The following is an 8,368-nucleotide window of genomic DNA, read 5'->3' on the forward strand; positions in this document are numbered from 1 at the left end:
AGAGTCCGAGCCGACCGGAAGGCGGCCTGCAGGCGGGGCGCTGCGGGAGCCCAGGAGCTGCGGGCCGCCAGCCCGGCCGGGGCGCTCTGCTGGCCCGCCCGGGCACTGTTGGGGATTAGAAAAGCGAAGTGTCGTAAAAACCGGGAGCACCCGGAAACGTGCCAGAGCAGAGGAAGGGTGGGGAGAGGCGAAAGGGCAGGGCGAAAGCGAGGGCGACCCGGGCTGAGCCGGCGGGGGCAGAGAGAGCTGGCCGCCCCGAGGGCCCAGTTACAATTAAGGAACGTGCTTAGTATTTTTCCTAATTGTAAAAATGCAATCCGTTCATTAAGGAACATTTGAAAGCTGCATGACCAACTAAAGGAACACTTTTGTACCACCAGTTATCACGCCACTAGCCCATTAACTTTCCCTTGTAAATTAGAAAATAAGTGTGAGATTTTTTTCTTTGAAAATTCTAGTCAAGCTGCATGTGCGGTTTTGTAGCCTTTTCTTATGGAATGTTAATCTGTAAGCATTTCCTCGCGTTCTTCAAAATATTTTTCAAAGTCAATGCATTAGCTGCTTCTTGTTGCACACCAGGCAGCCCATAATTATCATGCTACTCTGTGGTTGCGCACTGTGTGCACTTTAATGCACCTCTTAGTCCCCATCTCGGAATCCTTCTCTTAGATCCTTTTCTAAAGATGTCCATCACAGCGTTTGCTCGGTCACAGTTTGTGTTCTTTAAGGAAAACTGCCCCCACCACGGGTCACCGCACTGAGCGACTATGGGTGGGTTATCCCCTCTTAGCCTCAGCTGATTGGACCGAGAGTGGACATCTGATCCAAGGGCAGCCAATCCACAGACTGGCCGAAGACCTCTCACTTGCATAGTTTGCAAAGATAATCTGGCCAGATTCCCTTGTCAAGAGTTCAAACAAGGAAATGCTGAGAGTCACTTTAAGAGGTGGTTGCCAGGAGGTGACTGGGGTTATAGAAACCAAATGATCAGGAGTCAGGTGGTAAAGGAAAGCTAGAGCTGAGAGGGAGATCACCTAGCCCTGTGGGTAGAGGCAGCACCTTCAGAAACCCCCGTTGTCCCTGAGCTTCCCAAACGCTCCCGGGTGTGTGCACTTCCCCAGGCTGAGATGCTTGCATTCCTGGGTTTTTGTGTCTGCATAGCCTTTTCATGTTTCTTGAGATAATTTGAATGAGGTTATCTTCATCTACAATAACCCAGCTGGTTTGGCAAGTTCTTTCAGGTTGAATTACACAGTCAAAAAATAGGAATATATTCAAGTTCTTGATGGCTGTGCTAAATTTCCTTTAAAATGTTAGTTTATAGGCCTGATGTGGTGGCTCATGCCTGTAAACCCTACACTTGGGGAGACTGAGGTGGGAGAATTGCTTGAGGCCAGGAGCTTGAGACCAGCCTGAGCAACATAGGGAGACAGAGATCCCCTCTCTACAAAAGTAAAACATAGAGATTCTCCCCTCTACAAAAATTAAAAATGCCTGTAGTCCCAGGTACTCAGGAGGCTGAGTTAGGAGGATCGCTTGAGCCTAGGTGATTGATGCTGCAGTGAGCCACAATCACACCACTGCCCTCCAGCCTAGGCGACAAAGGGAGACCCTGTCTCTAAAAAATATATGTAAAGTAAATGTATAACAATACCTGAGTAGAAGTCACCTTAATCTATTGGTTGTGCTAACATTGACAGAGAAGCTGAAGCCCAGCTCCATGAGGAGCTCAGCCCTGTCATTGCTCAGCTCCATCCCAAGTCAGGCCCCCTCAGAAACCTGGGGTCCAGGCTGATCCCATAGTTAATCCAAGTCTTGGCAGGTTCGTTTCTTCAGCTCTGCCTCTCAGACTGCCACCAGCTAATGCTGATCACCTGATTCCTTGCCCATTTGCAGCTGGCCTTGTACTTGGACCTTTGGCTTGTCCTGAGACTTGTTTCTTGGGTATAGTCCGATCAAGATGTGACCTCACTAAATTTAACATTTTAATCAATCCCAACTTCAGCATGTTTACAATTCAAAATTGATGACACAGATTAACACCTAAGGTAAGTAATTCCTTTATTAACATTTCCCTGTAAATCTCTGAGTATGCAAATTCTGTTTAAGACTTTGAAGGCATCACTATCTGCTGGGCTCTATATCAGAAACAAAGTTGGTCCAACCCCTAGTGGTCCACCCCTTTTTTCTTTGTACATCTTTTTTTTTTTTTGAGTCGGAGTCTCACTCTGTCACCCAGACTGGAGTGCAGTGGCATGCTCCCGGTCACCGCAGCCTCGACCTGCTGGGCTCCGGCGATCCTTCCGCCTCAGCCTTCCAACTGGAAGCTGGAACTACAGGCGCGCGCTACCACACCCGGCTAGTTTTTGATTTATTGTAGAGATGAGGTCTCACCAAGTTGCCCAGGTGGGTCTCGAACCTGCAGGCTGAGGCAATCCACTCGCCTCGGTCTCCCAGAGTGCTGGGATTACAGGCTGAGCCACCAAGCCCGGCCTGTACATCTTTTAGGACAGCAGAGATGATGTATAACTGGGCATACATGACCCACTTTTTCCCTTAATTCCTTTATGACACCTTCACATAATATACCAAAATAAATATTTAAGGAGTACAATGTCCATGAAAATCTTCTTTACTCACCATTTACTGTTGATGTCTTTTTTTTTTTTTTGAGACAGAGTCTCACTGTGTCAACCATGTGGGAGTGCAGTATCACCAATCATAGCCTACTACAGCCTCAAACTCCAGGGCTCAATGATCTTCCCACCTCAGCCTCCCAAGTAGCTAGGACTGCAGGTGCCAGTAGTCTTGACAGAACAAATGATGGGAGCTGGGCTACAAAAGTTGCAGGCATGATGGCACACATGCCTGGCTTTTTTTTTTTTTTTTTTTTTTTTTTTTTTTGTAGAGATGAGGGTCTCGCTATATTACCTAGGCTGGTCTCAAACTCCTGACCTCACGTGATCCTCCTGCCTCAACCTCCCAAAGTGCTGGAATTACACTGTCTGTCGCATCACCTTGCAACTCAGGCATTATACTAAGTTATTATCACAAGTCTTGATTCTTTGCATTTGACATTTTTTTTCTTTTTTCTTTTTGAGTTGGAGTCTCACTCTGTCACCCAGACTGACCACTCCTGACCACCGCAGCCTTGACCTGCTGGGCTCCGGCGATCCTTCCGCCTCAGCCTTCCTAGTAGCTGGAACTACAGGCGCGTGCTACCACGCCCTGCTAATTTTTGATTTATTGTAGAGATGAGGTCTTGTCAAGTTGCCCAGGCGTGTCTCTAATCCACTCACCTCAGCCTTCCAAAGGCGTGGGATTCTTTGTTTTTTCTTTTAAAGATGTGGGTTACAATTCAGTGTTAGATATACAAATATTCATTATGCAGGTACCCTTTGTGATGAGGTATGCCCCTCTTCCCCAGCATTTGACTTTTAACCAAATAATTTGCACAGGTGTGATATTACAGTAGCAACAATTTATAAATAGTGGCATGGACGATGACTAAAACTTTAGTGTAGAGAGTTTAGGGTCTCATTTGATCATGGGATGGCATTTACCAATGCAGTAAAACATATTACAACTCTTAGGTGAAATCCAAATCAAAACCTCAGTGAAATTCCATTTTATACCTTCCAGATTGGCAAAAATTAAAAAGACAGTATCAAATACTGGATAGGATTTGAAACAACTGCTGATAGGAGTGTAAATCACTATAACCTCTTTAGAAACCAATTTGGCATTGTGTCTCAAAGCTGATATGCCTGTGATTCAACAGTCCTTTTCCAGGTGTATTCCCTGGAGAAACTTTTGCACAAGTGTACCAGAAAGCAAGTGATGTTCAAAGCAGCACTATTTATGTAGCAAATAGATGGAACGAACTCAAATGTCCTTTCATCCATATATAGGAGAGTTGTAGTATAGTCATACAGTGCTGTATACAAAAGTGAAGAGAAAGCTGGAGGCTCAAATGATAAAATTGAGTTTGCCCTTGTGTTAGAGTAATATATGAAGAGCTTAGTGAAGTTTGTTTCAAATTGAAGACATCAGTATGAAGGCATCAAGTGGATAAATCTCAGAAACATAATCTTGAGAGAAAGAAACAAATCACAGAGAAATGCATATGGTATGATTCCATTTATATAAAATCAAAGGCAGGGAAAAGCCAAATAATATTTTGTATGGGGATATAAACATCTGTGGTAAAACAATGAAGAAGATCAAGTAAATAATCTCAAAATTCAGCATGAAGGTGACCTCTGGAGGGAGAGAGAAAAGGGTGGCACTGGAGACTTTGAAAGTGTTTGTCAGCCGGCTCGGTGGCTCAGCCTGTAATCCCGCGCCTTGGGAGGCTGAGGTGAGTGGACTGCCTGAGCCCGCGGGTTCGAGACCTGCCTGGGCAACTTGGCAAGACCTCATCTCTACAATTAAAAAAAAAAAAAAAATTAGCCGACCATGGTAGCGCGTGTCTGTAGTTCCAGCTACTTGGAAGGCTGAGGTGGAAGGATCGCCGGAGCCCAGCAGGTTGAGGCTGCAGTGACCGGGAGCGGCCACTGCACTACAGTCTGGGCGACAGAGTGAGACTCCAACTCAAAAAAAAAAAAAGAGTTTGTCATCTTTTCTTTAACACTAAGTGGTACCATTGTGTATGTTAATTTATCACTCTTCTTTATAGCTAACATATATTTTATAAATATAATTTTGTATCTGTTTTATATTTAATAAAAACAAAATTTTAAAACCTTCTGTATGTATTACTACCACCTGTTAGCACATTTTATATTAACATCCTCATTGTGGGATCATTATAATCTCAAGGGTTTTCCACAGACTCGGCTTGTCTGTATTGTTTGAATTATAATTGCCTTTTTTAAGACACAACTTGTTACTGCTCGGTGTTCTGGCCTTTTACTGTATTGTCTGCCCAGAACCTGCTGTAAGCAGCCTCATAAAATGGTCCCCAACAATCTCTGCTTCCTGGTATTCACGCCCCTGGGTATACCCTTTCCTGTACTTGGGGGCTGGACCCAGCAACTTACTTCTAACAAAATGAATATGGAAGAAGTAAAATGTCACCTCAGAAATTATGTTGCAAAAAGCCTGTGGCTTCTGTCTTGGGCACCTTCGCTTTTTCACTCTCCTGCTTGGAGGAGAACCAGCTGCCATGTTTGAGCTGTCCTGTGGAAACAGCTATGTGTTAAGGAACTGATGTCTCTGGCTGTTACAGACTGAATGTGTTGAATGAATGTTCCAAAAACTCTTATGTTGAAGCCCTAACCACCAATGTGATGGTATTTAGACATGTGGCCTTTGGGAATTCAGTTTAGATGAGGTCCTAAAGGTGGAATGCCCTGATGGGATTAGCACCCTTGCAAGAAAAGGAAAAGAGATCAGTGCCCAGAGGGCATGCTCTCTCCCTCTCTCCCTCCCTCTCTCTTTCTTGCTCTTGCTCTCTCCTTTTCCTGTGTGGCCACAGTGAGAAGGCAGCACCTGCAACCCAGAAGACAGCCCTCACCAGGACCAAATCTGCTGGCACCTTGATCTTGGGCTTCCTAACCTCCAGAATTGTGTGGAATAAATGCCTTTGTTTAAGCCTCCGCATCTAAGGTATTTTGTTATAACAGCCCAAGCTGACTAATGCACTGGCCAACAGCTGACAAGAACCTGAGGCCGGCCAGGCATGGTGGCTCAAGACTATAACCCCAGCAATGTGGGAGGCCGAGGTGAGCAGATTGCCAGAGCCCACGGGTTCGGGACCAACCTTGGCAACTTGACAAGCCCTCATCTCTACAATAAATCAAAAAATTAGCTGGGTGTGGTAGCGCACGCCTGTAGTTCCAGCTACTTAGAAGGCTGAGGCAGAAGAATCACCTGAGCCTAGCAAGTCAACGCTGGGGTGACTGTAAGCATGCCACTGCACTCCAGCCTGAACAACAGAGTGAGACTCCAACTGAAAAAAAAACAAAAAAAACAAAAAACCTGAGACCAGATGATCCTCCCCCAACTAAGCCCTAAAATGACTGTGCCCTGGCCAACACCTTATTGCAGCCTTGTGAGAGAACTTGAGACAGAGACACCCAGTTTTAAATAAACTACACCTGGTTTTCTGACCCACACAAACTCTTTGGTAGTAAATATTTGTTGTCTTAAGCCACTAGGGCTTGGAGTAATTTGTTAGCCACAGTAGATAACCAATAGAGGAGCTCTTTCTCTTTCTGGGAATAGTTTTCATGTTTGGGGGAACTATATCACTTTCACCACTTCTTCCCCTTAAGGTGTGAATGGGTACTGCCATTTTCTTATATGATTTTCTTTCAAGCCACAGTGATTGGTTAATGAGTGCACAACTGACTCATGCTGGACCAGTCATGAAACTCTCATACACATTGTAGGTTGCCCATCCAACATCTCTTCTCTCTCTTCTCCTTCCTAACAGAACCATACTGACAAGGGCAGGGAGAATAAAGCTAATGTACAGAGAGAAGTGGCAAAGAAAACCCAAGAGAGGCATCTTGTTCAACACTTGAAGCCTCTGTGAGGGAACCAACCAGGGTGGTTTTCTTGCTTCATCTTAACTCATTCCAAAATCAAGATGTCCCAGAACTAACTTGCTTTTCCCAACCCAAGATCCAGCACCATGCACGGTGCAGAAAAATCTTGGATCTCTTGGTAAGAAGCAATTTAAAGACCCAAACCCTGGGACATTAGGGCTACATATTTATGTCATTTCATGAATGTAAAACATTCTCTCTCGCACTGCCAATAAGAACTGAGAGACAGGGAACTGGAAAGAAAGTTTATTTCTGAATTCAGAATTCAGGGAGACAGGCCTGTATAGATACCAAGGTCAGCTCAGCTCCTCAGATTTTGCAGTCTGTGTTTATAAGCATAAGCATTGAGGTTTGCTATTGATTAACATCAAACCACATGACTTACAAAACATTCTATAAGATTCCAATTACAATTGCATTTCATCAGTTATAGCATTCATTGTTTGCATATTCTTGGTACCCATGACCAGGAACCTGTAATTTTCGTTTATTAGTAACTCTAAACAAAGGAGTTAGCAGAGCTTACTAAACAAAGTAAAACATTATTCATTGTGATACAGCGTTAGTCAATGGGTACAACAAAACAAAAGAGTGTACCGGTTATGGTTACAAGAGTAATATAATTGTATTTCTTTTTTTTTTTTTGAGTTGGAGTCTCACTGTTGCCCAGACTGGAGTGCAGTGGCCGCTCCCGGCCACCGCAGCCTCGACCTCCTGGGCTCTGGCAATCCTTCCGCCTCAGCCTTCCAAGTAGCTGGAACTACAGGCACGCGCTACCACGCCCAGCTAATTTTTTGATTTATTGTAGAGATAAGGTCTCGCCTGCCCAGGCGGGTCTCGAACCCACGGGCTCAGGCAATCTGCTCACCTCAGCCTCCCAAAGGCGCGGGATGACAGGCTGAGCCACCAGCCCGGCTTTATAATTGTATTTCTAACTTTAACTATTGATCATAGAAATGTAACAATCTGTTTTACTATGTGAATACAGTAATGGAGTCAGTGACTCTGTTCCAGAAAAGGTCAGCGCAATCCTATAATTCTAAGGGACGCAGGTGCGTGCAGGGCAGCAACCCTAAGCAACCAAACATTATAACAACCATGAATTCATAGTAATGGGTCTCTTCAAATGTATATGATTTCATGTAACTTGTAGTGGTAGGCTGGGTGATCCCACAGCAGCATAGAGATGTCAGTGTGTAAGAGGGGATCTTTGCCTTTCAAACATTACGCAAATTATTTTATTTTACCCAATCTTCACTAAACTCTTTTCTATCTTGCGCTGTACAAGAGCATCTTCGTTTCTCTTTAACTTTCTTACTTGAGCTACCCAGTCCTTCTATTACTTTTATACAGTATGCTCAAATCAGTTTCCATGTATCATGTTGCATATTTTCACATCCAACCATGTGTTCAGTTGCAGCTGTCTAGATTTAAGAACATCAACATTCAAGTGTCACTTCAGTATTATTATTATTTTTTGAGCCATTGAGCTTGCATTTCTAAGGCTTCAGAATTTTACTTTCCTGCTTTACTCAATTTTACCAGTAATAGTCCATAACACATGGATTCATGACAGCTTGTAACAGTGTCAAAAAGGAACTAAATCTTGGGTACAATTTTTCCCTCATAGGTTTCTATTGTATTCAAGCGTTCACTCAGGAATATCCACAGTACATCTACATTAGAACTCTATAACTAAAATTTCAGCAGATTTAAACAGAATCATCTCACACACACAGTACATTGAATAATATCATCATTATACAAAACAGCATTGAATCACTTTACAAAATTTGTACTTGCATGAGCGATCA

The sequence above is a fragment of the Carlito syrichta genome, unplaced genomic scaffold (assembly GCF_000164805.1).
Source record: "Carlito syrichta isolate Samal-C Ts95f unplaced genomic scaffold, Tarsius_syrichta-2.0.1 Scaffold301018, whole genome shotgun sequence".
Taxonomy (NCBI): domain Eukaryota; kingdom Metazoa; phylum Chordata; class Mammalia; order Primates; family Tarsiidae; genus Carlito; species Carlito syrichta.